Below are 17,775 nucleotides of genomic sequence, written 5' to 3'. Positions count from 1 at the left end.
TCAACAACAATCATATGGCATATGATTATTTAGCACTCACTCCATGCCAAGTCCTGTGTCGTTTTATATTTCCTTACTCTTCACATATTCTACATATGAGTAAAGTGATGATTAAACAGATTAAATGACCTAAGGTCATAAAATAAGAAGCAACAGAACATTTTCCGGTGAATTCCAAAAAGCCATAGCAACATATTTATGGTATAAGCTATTTTGTACACATTTGAGCAACACAAATAAGACCCCATCAGAAGTTCACTAGTCCATTTGCCTATTTGTGTGTATCAAGAATAAAGAGCCTTTGGGGACAGCAGAATCCCAAACCTGAAACAATTGACCCACTGATGTCACCAAGACAGGTGTTTATGTGGTTATAGCAGCAGTTAAAACAAAATTGTATAGGTGAAACTCTAAGATCCCTCAAGGATAGAGGCCAAAAGCAAAAGTAAAGGCAAAAATGTATTTTAAATTTTAGTTCTGAGCCATCAATGCAAATTCAGAAAATAAATATTGATTCAATGTGTTATACAAAATCAAGATATTCAATCACTTATTTATAAAAATATGTGGACAATGACTGACAAGGAATCTGACTACACAAGCAAAACAAACTAGGATTTCCCAAGCATAGGTTTAAAAAACAGTGTGAAAAAATACTGGGTACGTTTGTTCAGAATGTGGTTTCCTGGGGCAATTTCCAGAGATTCTGATTGGTAGGTAGATTTGCATTTTTAAATGTATAACCTAGGAGATTCAAGTAGTCCATGAAACTGCATGGAGAAGATCTACAGTTGGAAATTATCCAACAGAATTAAAAGAAAATGCATTTAAAGAGAAAACAGTAGATTCTTGCTTTACAATCTGTCACATCACACATTTACATTATCTCATTTGAGCTTCACAATTCTATGAAGTAGTATTGTAACTATTCTTTTCAATTAAAAATGAGCAAACTGAAGTTCATGGAGGCTGAGTCACTTAGCCCTGATATCTAGCCACCAGGACATGAATTTAAAATTACACATTGCATGTTCTTTCACATCACCCTTGTATTAAAGTGACTTTAGTACAGTAAATTAGTCATTTGTATGCACTTGATTTTCATAAGTCAACAGTAATAAATTACTGGACACATCAGAAGAGTATTTGTACAATTTAGACAAATATAATAATTTTGTTTTAGACAATGAGCTCAGAATCCCATGGATCTTGGAAAAGTCACTGTCCTACATACTGGCTATTAAGGTTGCATGACTTGCTATGCTATTCCCTTGCTACTTGTAGTGTGCTTCAGTACCCATGTATCACCTAACAGCTTATTAGCAATGCAGAAACTGGGGCTTCCTCTCCAGCCCATGAATAAGAATTTGCATTTTACCAAGTTTGCTAAGCGTACTTTACCATAAATGCAAGTTTCATGATTTTTAGGAAAATGACTCAATTTCCTATATTTCACTTTTCACATCTATGAAATGAGAAAGCTGAATTGATCTATCTTTTACATCTTTGCCAGAATATTAGAACACAGGATTTGGAAAACTATATCCTATGAGACAAATACTGTCAGAAATCTAAGAATAGCTTTCATATGGTTAAATGACTGAAAAAATCAAAATGATAATATTTTGTGACAGGTGAAAATTATAACTAATATAATATTTAGCATCCATCCATAAGTTTTGTTAGAACATAGCCACACTCCTTTTTTTACATACTGTCTATAGCTCCTTTCATACTATGTTGGCAGAGATGAATAGATGACCCTCAAAAACTAAAATATTTACCCTCTGGCCTTTTGCAGAAATATTTTCTAACCTTTGCTGCAGAAATAATAGCAACAACAAAAACTGCCATTTTTACAGGTAGTATGAGTCATCAACTATACTACAAATATATATGCAAATAATTAGAATATACACAGAGAGACATATAAATTATATATTGTTTTTATAGTTACCTCTCCACTTCCATTATATTCATTTTTCTTAAAATACCTGACTAGTTTCACTTATCAGATTTTTTTCCTTTTTAAAATACAGATGTAATCAATGATTTCTCATGTCAACAAGAGCAAAGCATGCCATCCTAGAGGTAAATATCTAGGGGTTTAGGAAGAGTAGGTATGATTTGAATAAAACAATCATGTGAAATAATCTACTGAAAATTCAACACAATTCCCTTATCAAGTATAGATTCAAGGAAGATGAGAGAAATCTTAAGAGTTTTCATGGGTTAAAAATGATTTCAAGACACACCAAAATTTTTGATTACCTTATTTTCTTTTTGCTATTGTTAATATATAAAGGTTCTATTATATTTTAATCATTATCATACATGAATGAAACTGTCAACAGAGAAACATTGAGTAATATTCTTTGAGTTTTCCTAATTAAAAAACTCAGGCAACTGACTAAAGCTTTAATCAAAACAATCTCAGGAAGTCTGCCCAACAGTTCATAGTGAAACTACAATATGAAAATGATCACAAACTATGACATTAAAATGACACATAAGGTTAGGAGCCCAGAGTTCAAATTTCTCTAACTTTTAAAGTGCCCAAGTTAAGTACTACATAAACAAAACACTTATTAAGAGACTTATGCAACAGGATATAAATATAAATGATAAAATAAATATGATAAACTGTACACTACTATTCTTTAGATTCTGTTTTGAAAATTTAAATGTTTCTAGAAGTAATAATTAGCTTAAATATGCAGTTGAAAATATAAAATTAAATATTTGCTAATTTCTATTTCATATTTTATTTTTAGTATACATGCAAGAATATTTTAGGAAAACATTTAAAACATAAAAAAATAATCTACTTTCACAAAATTCCTCAGAAAACTCCTCATTTTGAATTTTGAACTTGCTGTTTATACTATCATAAAGTAGAACAAATTGTTCTATGTTATTAATACTATTTCATTGCCGTAAAAACTAATAAAGTAGTAAATTACTAAAATTAGTAAAGTTTATTAACGTAAACCAGTAAACCAGGATTGAATAAAGTTTTTCATTATGAGCATATACCGGCTTTGGTTTGTATTATGCTAAACAAGGAAGAAAGTTGTATTTTATGATTAGTTTGCTTTGCAATTCATAATTTACCTGTGTAAAAAGTTTTCTAAAAAGGAGGGCTATTTGAATTAATGAAATTAAAATACAACATTTATTAAGTTATGATTTTCATCACTGAATTAATTTCTCTATTATTCAATTATTTTTCTCTTTATAAATTTATTCCCTATATAGTCTTCTTGTAAAAGGTTTTCTAATTATTAATTATCTGAAAAGTAAATAAAATACAGAACATCAATTTCCCAATATTAAACACACAAGTATACATATACATACAAATCATCATAGTAATCTGGTTTAATATACCTATGATCATAGCATATTTTTTTCATACTATGATGTCATAACATTCTTTATCCCAGAATACAAACTGTACTAATTATTTTATATGCGGTTTTAAAGACAAATCATTCATAAGTATCTTACCAGATCTTACCCAGCACATCAAACACAGGAAAATGTATACTCTCATTCGGAATCTGAAAAAGTAAAAGAAGCACTCAGATTCACAAAAAAAAAAAAAAAAAATCCGTAATTCATTAAGGTTTCTCTTTGATAGGCTTGTCACAAGCTGGCAGGCTTTACTGTAAAACTGACTTTTGCTCCTCCCTCTTTGTTGAAAAGGTGAGGTAGTTTCTTTTTCCTTTTTGACTTGAGTTCGTGAGAAGGATATTCAAGTCAAAGTCTCTGTAATAAGTCACAAAGCTTCAACTACACAAGTTGAATTTAAGGGAATAAAAAGGCTAATTATATATTTTATTTCTTTTAGCCTCAGGATTTCAGAAGTGGTCTAGAAGAATCTATTGTGGAAAGCCTAGGGGAAAAAATGTCTTGCTAGAAAATGCCAGAAATGGAAAGAGTCAGAAAGAGTTGTGGTTTATGTTCAGTTTGATTACAAACTAAGTTGTCTTTATATACCAGAAAACCAATAATGAAATCCAAACCCATGAAGCTGTTAAGTGTAAACTATGGGCTTTTCAGGTTTATATCATTTTGCATCCAAAACACAGAGGCTATTTTAAATTTAAAATTCTAGCTTGTCTCTTAAGGCTAGAAATTTAAAATTTAAAAAAATACTTTTGCTTTTACTATAATTTTAAATTATTACAAGCTTTCTTTTTACATGTTGATTTAAGTCTTATTTTCCTCCCAGCTAAGAACTTCAGCAAAGAAAATTGAGAGTTTTCTAAGTACATGGGTTATAAGTTCAAAAATTGAATTTATTTTTAGAAAATTCATGTCTCTGTAACTTCCAAAGATTCAGTAAGAACAGAAGTGTTTAATGTACATCAGAGATCAGCAGAAACTCATCTGAGTCTGGAATCATGCTTCAGAAGTTCACAAACAAATATTCATTTTAAAATCATGAGAATTTAACTGCTGATGAAGCATCATTATTTTGACATGTTTGATCTCTGAATGTTTATGTGAGGCTTTATTTTGAAAGGCTGCCATTACTATAATTTGTTTACCACCAAATAATGTAGGTCCTTCCACAGCACTGAGCTGTAGTAACTGCACTGGGATATAACAGAGATATAAATAAACCACATCACTTCACAAAGTGGAGAAAGATAATGTACACATTATTCATGTAAAACATTTTTTAACAAATGTATACTGAATAAATTAAAACATAAATATTTCCTATTTTATTTATATTTTCCCTTTTCTTCATGCTTTTGAGGTAATACTATAATATGACCCTCACACATTATTTTCATCTTTATCATTCTAAAGAGATCATAAGAACTTGGCATTTCATATAGGACAACACAAAGCAGAGTTTCAAAATACATGTATTAATTATCATATACTTACTGTCAATTGGGAAAGTTGGGGTTAAAGCCTATTGGATTAAATAGCAAATTATAAAGAAATGACAAAATAATATATAAAATTCCAATAGTTTAATAGGTCCTTATTTACTTGTATACTTATTTAGTTTTCCTTGGATATAAAAAATGGCTGACATGCATACAGTGTGAACAAGAACATCAAGGTGATGATGACATTGACAATAATGGTGATGATAATGATTAAGAAGAAAGAAAACTGAGTTCTATGCACCAGACTTGCTTCTGAGGTAATTATAATAGTTGAATAATATTTATAGTGATTGCAAAGTAACTATTTATCAGAATGCACTTCACTACAACATTTTATTTAACTTAGCAATGTGTCAAAATGTTTAGTAATCTTACCCTTTCATTCATCAAGGTATTTTTAACACCAGGATACTTTTCTACAAAAATCCAAGGTCCTCCAAAGTAATAATAATCCACATGTGCACAAATGTATCCCAACAAGGATGTTCATCAGAGCATTGGTATAATAGCCAAAAAATGGAAAAATATAAATTTCTAACCATGTAGGATTAGCCTAATTATATCCACACTGCAGATTAAAATTTATAAATCAGACAGACCCATATTTATACCTGTAGAAAAAACCTTCATTATGCTTTTAAGGAGAAAAGGATAAGCTCAAAAATGATATAGACAGTATGATTTTAAAATTGTGTTATATGTATATACATATTGTTCAAAATCCAAGTTTTCCCTCCAAGATTATTATCTCTATGTGATATATTTTCTGGTAATTTTTAATTTTATTTCTTTAAATTAAAAAAAGTTTCTTTATAATAACCACATCTAAAATACATGTAAAAAAACAAGAACAAAAACTGTTATATTTACTTGGGGGAAAATATGGGCAGGAAAATCATAATAAAGACAAAATTAGAATTTTTAAAAATGAAGTCAATTTTTTAAAAAAAGAGTCCTTTAACAGTAAATTTCCAATTTTCCATTTGGACATTCATTTGGTCATTCATTTATGCAACTTTTATTAAGCACCTATGGATTGCCCAGCATAGACTAACCTGCTGGGAATACAAATACAAAGTAAGAATATTCATTTATTCAAACAGTATTATTTCAGCAACTATTTATTATTGGCCTATAGACATGTCAGAGATTGTTCTAGGTATTATAGTATATTTACTGCATGATAGTTCACAATAAAGGGGGACTTGAAGAAATACTTAGGAAACTGTGATACTTATACAGGTGGGGCCCTCAGCTAATCTAGATTGCAGAATTCAGGGAATCCTACCTGGACTGAGTTAAAAAAGAATGAGTCATCTGGGTAAAGAAGAAAGAGTAAAGAGCTCCAGATTTATAAGCATATAAACTAATTTAAATATATATTTTTTTCATTTTGACAGGTTCATACAAGTAGAAGTATAAGACATCCTGGTATGAATAAAGAAAAGCTAATTCTTTATAATAAAGTATTCCTCAGATTGAAACAAGCAATGCCTTCTATGTGACTAATGGTCCAGTAAATGTTAAGAGTAAAGTGAATTATTTTTTAGTTATTGCTAGATTTCCTATCATGAGTTAGGAAACACAGTATATATACATTTTAAAAAAAAAAAAAGATCTATTGAGGTAAAATTCTAAACAAATAGCCACAGGGGCTGAATTTTATAGTTTATAACATTGAATAAGTACTCCAGAATCATAAGCACTATAAATCATGTACAACCAAAACAGAAGATGTATTAAGAACACCAAACTCATGTGCATCTGTAAACAAAAGAATGGTGTAAATTTCAATATAAAAACATAATATGATCTAATTACACTAATTATTTGCAAATACAAAGATTTATAGCATGCACAGTCAAAAATAACACTAAATTTTTACAAAGAAAGCTGAAGATACAGCTCCAAGACAAGTAGTGTCCGAAGGTAGGTTAAGGAGGAAATATGTTGGTTTGTATAAGATACATAAATACATGTATATCAGGAGATATACACATAACAGAGACTTGCAGGTAACCATTCATTTGGTCAGCATTTCTTTGTTATTTGCTTAAACTGTACTAGTTTCCTTAACCTCCTTCTACCCTACTATGTTTATACTGGTGACAAAGGGAGAGGGAGAGAGAGAGAGAGAGAGAGAGAGAGAGAGAGAGAGAGAGAGAGAGAGAAAGGGAAACAATTTATATACTCATGAATTATCAACTAAGATAATTACTAGAGTTACTGACACTTTATTGCATTTGTATGTATAGAACCTCTGTCTTTCCCATTATGCAGAGTTTTTATGTTCACTTTCATTTCATAGGGAACACTCAGAAAATACCTATTAAATGAAGTCATTATATTTAGTCTGATCCATTCCTTAAGGAACATAACCTGAATTCCAAACAGAAGTTATTTTTTCAAAGTCATAAAGCTAAGTAATGTCAGAGTAAAAGGAGAAAAGTAGATTTCCTAAAATGTATCTTTTTTTTTTTGAAAAGATGATTTTTCTGGTCCATCAGACAAGCAAAAACTTGCCTCCTCAATTCAAAATGAATTCCCAAACTAAAAGGAATGGTGTCCTCATTACTTTTACCATATTTACAGGATGGTTTCAGGATCCTACGTAGACATTTTCCAAGGATTCCTTGATATGACTGTTTTCTCAAGTTCAACTGCTTTCGGAGCCCACCAAAAACTTGGGTTGCCATTTTCAAAGACTTCTCTTAGGAGCACTTCCTGGGTAAATAAAATTTTAATTTCAGTATTCTATTGTAACAAGATCCATACATGCATTCATTCTTTAAATATCATTTTCTATAACAATTTAATTTTAAAAATCTTAATGACTCATCCTTTGACTCTTTGGAGACAAATTATTCTTCCCTTATTAGCCTAGCAGCTTCTGAGAGTGAAGTTACTAAATCTTAAATCATCTCTGTAGTCTTTGACTTTGGATTTACTCAACCGACATTTTAAATAAGGACTTTAAAAAGCAGGAGAAAACAGAGAGCACCCTCGACAAGCAAAAGGGCAAAGCCCCTTAACAACAATCTTCCTTACCTAACACTCTTCCAAGGCCTGATTCTGGGCGCGGGGCAGCGTGGTGGGCGGTCCCCGCGGACTCCGGGGGGCTTGGCCTGCAGCTTAGCTCCATTACTAGCGCGCTCCCTTTCCAGCCCTCCTCCCTCACCCCAGCAGCGCAGTGAAGCGGAGCAAGTGGGTGGGTCTGGCCCTTCCTCCATCCTGGGGCTGACACCGGAGGGATGTTCCCAGCTCAGGAGGAGGCCGACAGTACCGGGTTTGTGGGCAATTTAGAGCCCAGCGTGTGGGAAGAGATTCTTTAGGAGCTATTCCTTCAGGTAGCGTCCTAGGGGAAGGGGCGGCGGAGGGGCGGGGCACACCTGGACCACCGGCGGCCTGGCACCCTTCCAGCCCTCTCTTGTGCCGTGCTTTTAATTATTTTTGACTGGATGCACCTGTCCCCAGCGGAGCAGCTGGTGAAGGATATGGTTTAGCCCCATCCCCACTGCAGAGTTCTGAGGTTGGGCAGTGGCTGGGCCCTCCCTAACTCCCAGCCCTCATTAAGGGTTTACCGGGCCTTGGATGTGCTCCAGTAGAAAACAGCCCTGTCACTGTCTTCCTTCATATAATAAGCACCCTTATGCTTTGCATTCTGCAAAGTGAGAGGTGTCACCTTTAAAAATGTTTTCATATGTATTACTCATCCTCCTAAGCCCTTTTATGCGAGTATTTTTATTCTAGAATGATAAATGAGATGTGAGATGATGGACAACCAATATACCATGACTGTGACCAACTGATTCCCTGGTAATTCCAAGAGGACTTTAGGAAAGTTTTTGAGGTCTGGATTAAGTCTGGGATTCAGTCTCCTGTGTTCTGTAAACACTTACCTGTGATGCACAGGACGTCTCACTTGCCAATGGTATATCTTCATTCAGCCACGCATCTAAGCATTTAATGATCCAGAATCACAGGGAAAACACAAGTATGGTGCTGGACATAAAAATTTTAGAAACATTCCTTACACTTTGTTAAAGGGGAAAATGAACATTAATTACCATTATTTAGGGTAATCTACCAAAGACAGAGATATATAGTATGGGAAAAGCATGGCTCTTAGGTCAGCTCTTTTGGCCAGTACCTTAGTTTCCTCAAATGTCAAATGGGAGTAATACTATCTACAAGATGATGAGACTGTGAAGAATAATATGATGCAATTGTGATGAATAAATGAGCTAACCTAAATAAACCAAAGCTATAGCTGGCATTTACTAGGTGTTTGCTGCCTGTATTAGTAGTAATGCTAACTAACATTAACAGAAATAAAAAGTGACTTCCTCCTGTCAGAATAAGGGAAGGTTCCAAGGGAGACAATAGCAGAGCTAAATGTCTAGGATTAAGTATAAGTACCAGAGGTGAAAGAATTTCTTTGGTTTTGAAGGACCCACTTTATCTCTAAACTAAAGTGTCTCTATGTTAATAATAGATACACATAGGTTAGTAGAGAATATTCTGTTCAGGACCACAGTTTCTTCTCATAAATGTAAAACTTTCTATTATTTGAAAAATATTTTAAAGACTTTATACTTATAATTTGCTACCTTTTTAAGTTTGCCCTTTAAAACAAAACCTGTAAATCTTATCTTTTTTTTAACCAATATAATTTGAGTCTTACCACCAAAAAGGAAGAAAGGAATGTAAAATTATTGTCTTCAACAAAGGTTTTTCATGTTGAGTGCCCCCCCCAAAAAAAATGGGTGGGGAGAGATGAATGTGGGGTTGCAATTACCTGTACAAAAACTATATGATTTCAAGTCCATAAGGACTAGATCCTTATCAATTTTGTGGACCCACAAGGCAGTATATATTATCTTCTCATTTTTTATGATTTCCTTTTTCCACTTAAATGAAATGTAAACCTCATGTAATAGATCAGGAATTAAGCTTATGTTTTTACTTTTTGCCCATGGAGAATTTGCTAAAGAAAATATAGAGGACGTATGAGTAAGTGTGATGTTTGTAAGGAAAATGCATTATTAGCAGAGCTACATAAAGCTATTGCTAACCTTTTTTTCTTTAAAGTTTAATTATTTTTCTGAGTGTAAAAATAAATCTTTGGATTTATGAGTAAATAATTTTTAAGTTTCTCGTAGGCTGGGCCACTAACCAAAGTGACTATATGCAAAGACAGAGAAGGAAAGCTGAAATCCTTTGGATTTGTCTGCTTTAAGCACCCAGAATCAGTGTCTTATACAATAGCTTTGCTGAATGGAATCCGTTTATATGGAAGACCAATTAATGTGCAGTATCGATTTGGTAGGTTCTCTCACTGATGAATTTTCAAAGTGTGTTTTGTGGTTGCTGCTAGTCTCAGAAGTTGTAAGCATTTTGTTTTCCTTGTAGTATAAGACAATAAAAGTGTCTCTGTAGTCTCTTAATTTTTTCAAACACATATCTAATTTATAATACTATATAGTTAATTTGTATTGCCAGTTATATTACCAAATTTGTAGCATCTCTTCTAAGTAAAATTTAAAATGTACTATTTTAAAATCAGGAGATAGCTATGATGGTTGCTATTGACTAAAATTGATCAAATTTATATGAACTGAAGGTACGTAAATAGCTTTTATGTAGCAAGGTTGTTTGCCAATCTTCTTGTCACTGCTAATGTATGGTATCAAATACCTACTATTTGGAAGATAAGTGGATAAATTAGCCCTTCCGAATAACTCCTTCTGTTGTCTGGAGCTGTTTTAAGCCCCGATAAGAACAAAGTGGACAAAGGTACCTGTAGAGCCTTGCTAGAAGGGGAGGAAAGATTCCTGACTCAATGGCTTTAAATCCTTGTCCTGAATTCATGCTAGGAACTAGGCATATGTGATTAGCTGCCCAGAAAACTATTACACTTGGCCTCACATCTTTTCAGGGACCAATAGAGACTATCTGAGTGATTCTTAGAATATTGTGTTTAAGCATTTTATACATGGTACAGAATTATTGATGTATCACTGCCATAAATCGTTCAGGCTTATTGATGTATCACGCCTTTGGTTTTTATTTCTCTTGATCCACTAAAAATGAAAAATAAGAATTAAAAAAGCAATATCTTCTTGCATAGTAAAAGTTCTTCTCTTTGCATTTCACATTTTCTTTTTTACTTTAAAGCATGGATGCATCATGCTCTTTGATTCTACCCAGTTAACTCACACAGGCTGATAAAATAGGCCAGAGCTTATTATATTACACATCCTATAAAAAGTTGACTTGGCTTTTGAGCAATTTAGAGAACTCATGCCTTCTACCATGGAGGCAAAGAGTGCTGACATTTGAAATTATTAGTTTCTAGGTAAGTATTACAAAACAACATCATATATCTTATATAGTTTCATATCATTTTATTCTTATTTATGACTTGCTTTTGGATAAATATTGATTATACTTCATTCATTTACAGTAATATATACAATCTTTAAATATGACTTGAGAGATAGATATGCACATATTTTATGTAACTGTGGAATTTCAAGTCACTACTATATCTTTAAAGATTGGTTTATATTATGTTTTAATATTTAAACTCCAAGTAGTTGAACCCTAAAGTAATCATTGTATTTCTTTCAAAGGAAGTTCTCGCTCTTCAGAACCAGCTAACCAAAATTTTGAGAGCTGTGTTAAGATAAATTCACATACCTACAGGTAATTAGAAATATACTTTTTCATAAAGGTAAAGCAAATAAGTATGTTCTTATAATCTATATTAATGAAAAATAATAAATATGTCAGAGGATGATTTTTATCCTATTCTGGACTATTACAGAATATTACTATTTATACATAGGATTAGATTAAGAAGTTTATTTCTTCTGAACCCATGGAAAGTGGGAGAAAATATTTTCATTTAAAGGTCAGTTTTAATATTTAAAGTAGTAAGTGACATAGATTTACGTTTGAGGTATTCTTTATGATTTTCTGTATGTTTTACATAGCTGTTAAATCATTTAAACATACAAAGTCTTACTGTGATGGATCATAGAAATATTGTTATCCGTATTTTATGTTTCAGTAAATGCAGACAAAAAAGTTAACCAATTATCAAGGTCACAAGGATGATAAAGTGCTGACCTTGAAACTAAGTCTTCTGATGTTAAGCCATTCAATTATTTATTTCACTAATGTTTAGAACTTCTCTGTGTTCTAGAATTTGGTGTAGCCTGATATATTGATGCAGTGATAACCTTCCAGTAAACTGTCTGGCAAGGTATCCAGAGGTTATGGTACCTAAAGTCTGCCAAACCAATTTAAGATTCCAAAATCACAGTGTTTATTAAATCAGTGTAAAAAAACACAGTGAAAAGTAAGAACAAGTTTGGTGGATAGTTTAGCACACTTCTTAGAATAGATTGTAAGTGGGCAGAAGGATGAAGTAGCTGAGTTCTGGTTATATTAATATTCAGACACTGTTTCTCTGCTGTCAACCTTCCCTACTGATAGTGTGGTGATGAGGACAAGAGTGTATGTTTGAGCAAGGCTATCCCTTCAGATGGAAAGTTCCTGGAACTAATATTACTTACTTGATGAGGAGCATCCTGGTTCATCAGCTTGTTTTCTGTAGATTTTCTCTCAGATTGTCTTAGGCAGAATGAAGGGAAGAAGAGAAATATAACTGTTAGGCATGATCAGGAGTAGATATCCATCTCTCTTGTGTGTTATAAGATCTAAATCATTCACTATCCATTAGTATATATATTATGAATTCTATCTTGGCTTCCTAGGTTTCTTGCTTATTTTATCCCTCACAGTTCCATTGCTGTTAATAAACTGCTAGCTTACTTACAATCTACACTAAGCATTTTTAAGAATTTTGTCCATCCTGTTTGTTTTCTTGTTGTCTTTGGCAGAACTGAATATTTTCAAATAAACTAATAATAACCAAACATCCTATCCCTTGTTAACTGTATCAGCCCCCTAAGGCATGGGAGAGTGACCTTTTGGGACTGGCAAATACCCAGAATTATTTTTGGCAGAAGTATTAAACCCCAAATAAGTGTGCTACATATTTTTATTCTCCCCAGAATTTCTATATTGGGGAGAATAAAGAGAACTTAATAAAGTAGGTAATAAAATCAGATTGCCTGGATTTGAATTCTGCCAGTGCCACTTTATTAATGCTGTGACTCTGAGGAGGTTATTTTACCTTTCTGTATCCTTATCTCTAAAATTAAAATAATACTTAAAAAGTTTTTATGAGAATAAATTTTTATAGTAAATACAAGGTACTTAAAATACTGAATATATTGTAAGTATTCAACAAAAGGAAAATTACTACTAAGATAGGGAAATCATTATAGATTTATGGATTGAGCCATATATATGATGTAATAGCTTCCCCTCTTCTTTAATACCAAGAGCAAAAAACTACTTCATTTTCTTTGGGTTTGGGAAAAGAACAAAATATTTGTAGGATTTGGAGTTTAAAAGACTAGATAGGCAATAGAAGATTGTAGTATAACTATCTTATATTTGATACATAGTTTGTAAATCATCTCAGAGTCTAGACTGTAATGTCAAAAAAGTCATATGTATATCCCATGACACTACATTTCATTGGTAGTACTTTTTTCTAGTATTTGGTATTTTATAAAGGAAGTATAAGAATGAGTTATCATGTCCTGGTTGTGATGTGCAAATGTAATCTAGTCTTCTTTAGTCTTCCTTGTAAATGGGTTTTTTTGACTTCTTATTGCCTCTTATGCCTTGCTCTTTATTGAACTAATTTTTAATTTGCTAGAGCCACTGTAACAACGTACTATAGAGTGCTTAATCAACAGAAATTAATTGTCTTAAAATTTTGGAGGCTAGACATCCAGGATCAAAATATTAGAAGCACTGGTTTCTTCTAAGCTATGAAGAAGAATCTATCCCATGCCTCTCCCCTATTCTTCTGTTGTTTTGATAGCATTGCTTGGTATTCCTTGAATGACAGAAGCTTTACCCACATTTCTGCCTTTATTTTCACAGGTTGTTCTTCTGTTTTCATCTCCAAATATTCCTTTTTATATGAATACCAGTCATAAAGGGTTATGGATCCATCCTATTCCAGTATTAACATGTCTTAACCAATGACATATGCAATGATCCTGTTTTCAAATATGGCCACATTCTAAGGTACTGAGGGTTTCATTAACTGAAAATGGAGAGAATGTATCAATCCATAACAGTTTTTAATTTACATGTGATTCCTCCATGCAGACAACTATGTGTCCAAAGATTCACGTGGGAAAAATACTGGTTTTAGACAATTGACACTTGTTTTCATAATGCAGCTTATCTCACCTCTGCTGCGGAGTCTTCCCTACTCTGTAATTTCCCTTCACCTTTCACCTTGTCTCCTAATTGGGCTCCCACATTTTTCTTCTTCCTATCACTAATAAATATTTTTATCTTTCAATCCTTTCTTCCTGTTCATTTTTTAACCCCACTGTTATATGAGAGCTACTCTTTTTAAGGTGATGAGAACTTTCTGATCAGCCATTCAGCAGCTTCAATGTTTATTCAGTTTACCCCTATGGAACAACTTATATTTTTCTAATTTCTTTCTTAATGAATTATGGACTTCTGACTTCTACTGACTTCTGGGATACTAGTCTCAGTATTTTTAAATGGGGTCTCCCCCATCCATCTGACTACATTCTGTCATTTCTTCCCATCTGCCAGTGCTGATTTCAGCCTCCCATAGAGTACGCTTCCTAGCCTATGGATTAGTGGTTAGCATTAAAATTAGGGTATACTATAGAGCTAGTAGACTATTGAAGAGTAGCTGCAGAACCTAGCCAGGATTTATAACATCTCCATAAGAGCAACGATCACATGTATAAATGAAATGTGGGGAACACCACAGTTTTTTAATTAGAGATGTTTTGATTATCTTAATGCCTGGAAGATATCAGTCAACATGTTTATGTTAACATTAATAGTCCATTTAGGAAGGAGTACAGTTTATATATTTACATAATAAAGGTACTTTAAAATAAATTGATGATAATTTCTCCCTCTTTGTTTTTATATCTGTAGAAGATTGAAGTGTATGTCCAGTGATGATTAATGACTTGCTATTGTTCTGTTACTATCTAAATGTTGTATGTCTTTATGTAAATACAAGCGCTGGTCTAACATTTTCATATCAGAAAACCAAATGTGACTCTGAATGTTGAAATTTCAATATTTAGTAATGAAATAATTAATTAATTTATTGTTTTGACACTACATTATCAATATAATAACATTATTTGCATGTGTTTGTTTAAGATATTTAATTCTAACTGCTACCAGAGAAGCTCTTTCTGTCTCTGTTTCTGATTATGGACAACCCTCGTTAAGTTATTAAGAGAAAAGAATATTTGTACCTAAGAATTTTAAGGATTTTTTTGCTTTCCATTTTATTTCTCAAAAGGAATGAAGAAATCTTGGGCAGATCTTCCTTTCCCATGCAGTTTTTTCCCATTAATAATACTGCTTTACCTCAAGAATATTTTTTCTTTCAGAAAATGGTAAGTTTGATACCTATTTAGTTTAGCATATATATGACACAAATTTATGAAGAACATGAAAAACATTCATAGTATTTGGTACTCATATAGTTAATATTAATGAACAACCACTCATTACCTGAAACTATGAAAGTATTTTTCCCAACATATTCCATTCTATTCTTCTCTTTCTCTCTCTCTCTCTCTGTCTCTCTCTCTCTCTCTCTGTCTCTCTCTCTCTCTCTCTCTCTCTGTTTCTCTCTTTCTCCCCCCTCCTCTGGTAGAGATGGAAGTGAGTTGAAAGACAAGTTCAAGGTATCACAGTTTATTTCTAATTTGCTGTGAGTAGTTAGAAATTTTAGTTATCATGTCTCTATCATATATTGAGATTAATACATTTGTAAAAATTTTATCTGTTTCATTTTATTCTTATATTGTGGCTCCTAGAAGAGTTAAAACTACATATGTGGTTTGCATTATATTTCTTTGATAATCTATATTTTAGTAAACTAATAAACCTTTAAATGTTTATGTTAAGGATTTAAGGAAGCTCCCACACTCCTACTATGAAGTCACTGCCTTTCTTATACCAAAATACAATTTGATTTACTCATGACTATTTGCATAATTCATATTACTTTTAACATGCATTAGACTTTTTAATGTGCATTTAACTTAGCATTTTGGATTTGTTTTGATATATAAGTTGACTTTTTTTTCCTCACAGCAGCGACATGCACATAATCCAGTGCTGCAGCTTCCTTACTATGAGATGACAGCCCAACTTCCCAGTAGCATGTCTGGGTCTTCCTCACTGAGTTATGTTCCAGATCTAGATGCTGGACCTAGCTCCTATGAATGGACTATCCAACAACCAAGTGACTCTGACCTTTATCAGATGAATACCTGAAAGAGGCAAAAGCAAACCAGTGACAGTTATAGTAGAACAGAAAACAATAGAGGAAATGAATTCAGCCAAAAATTCTGAAAATGTAAGAAAAAGAAAAGATATTAGTATTACCTTCAGATAATACGTGTCTTCATTGATCTCAATTCTGTTTAAAGAAAACTGACCAATTTTTTGAGTGTCTTGTCTTTTTTGAAATATATGAAAACATGACTTATCTGATTTGCTATTCAATTTTTGCCTCAAATGATAAAAGCTTTTAAAAATAATATAATGTACTACTTTTGTATGTAATAATATATTTGACCCATTGCCAATAAAAATATACTTTGTATCATTTTATTTTAGTACTGATGATGAAATTTCATTAAACTATTAACTAAAAGTCAGCTACTGAACACTTGTGGATAAGGTACTGTGATTTCTCTATATTGTTAATATAATATTCGAGTACAATTAGGCTGTAATTAGGAACATTAGATTTGCCAAAAGAAAGTAATGCAAATATTTAAGAGTTGCATGTGGTTCCTAGTGAATATGTTATAAATAGACTTTGTTTCCTTTGTTAATAACATTTTATTTTTTACATTCACTCAAGTTGTTTCTGTGCCTTAATGTACTTCAGGTTTATTTTATCAAATGAAGACATATGACAGTGATACCAAAGGAAAGATTATTATCATGGGATTGGCTTTTGATTCATTAACTTGTTATATGAGTTCAATGGGGATTCTTGCCTCTTTACTTCTTACTTTGTTTATAATGAACATTAAGTTGGCTATGTAAGTATTACATTATCTACCTCTTTTGCCAGCCAGGTTTGAGAGAATATGTTTAATATATTTAAATCTTGATAATTAATTAGTAAATAGAATGATATTTCATTAATGTATGACATCTAATACTTAATTGTCCAAAAAATGTTTCTATTTTGGGTTCATTTATTTGGAAGATAGAATACACGTTAAACAAATTGGGGTTTTTTAAAACATTTTTGTTAATTTTATAGCCCACCATAAATTAGAATGATAAGAATTATATTTATTAAAGCTAATTGAAAGAATCATGCAACTCATTTTTGAGTAGAGCACCAAATTTTGTAGGAAGGGCCATGCTTAGATGTTTCTTTTGCATGTTGAATAGCACTTTATAGATACTTACTGTTTAAAAGAATAAAGATCTGTTTTTAACAAAATGAGTAACTGAATTTAACTACGTATAGTAGAATTTAGAACAAACATTAATCTACTTTAATCTGATCAATATGAAAACCTGACCTGTGCTTTATGTAGTTTTAACTGTGTTTTCTTGGCTTTTGAAACACATACTCTTCTCGTTTTACATTCACATTTTTTTTTCAATTTAGAATCAAGCCAAAGGGTAAAATGGCTTCTGCATAATTAGGAAATAGCATATC

The 17,775-nt window shown here is 32.2% G+C and overlaps 1 pseudogene; it reads left to right on the top strand.

Moving 5' to 3' along the window:
- The first annotated feature begins 8,164 nt into the window (after window positions 1-8,164).
- On the top strand, window positions 8,165-16,466 carry LOC143387401 (splicing regulator RBM11-like; annotated as a pseudogene).
- Window positions 16,467-17,775: the final 1,309 nt, after the last annotated feature.

The sequence above is a fragment of the Callospermophilus lateralis genome, unplaced genomic scaffold, assembly GCF_048772815.1.
Source record: "Callospermophilus lateralis isolate mCalLat2 unplaced genomic scaffold, mCalLat2.hap1 Scaffold_167, whole genome shotgun sequence".
In the NCBI taxonomy this organism is placed as follows: domain Eukaryota; kingdom Metazoa; phylum Chordata; class Mammalia; order Rodentia; family Sciuridae; genus Callospermophilus; species Callospermophilus lateralis.
Note: the sequence above shows the minus strand (reverse complement) of the source record. Positions and strands in the feature narration are given on the sequence as shown.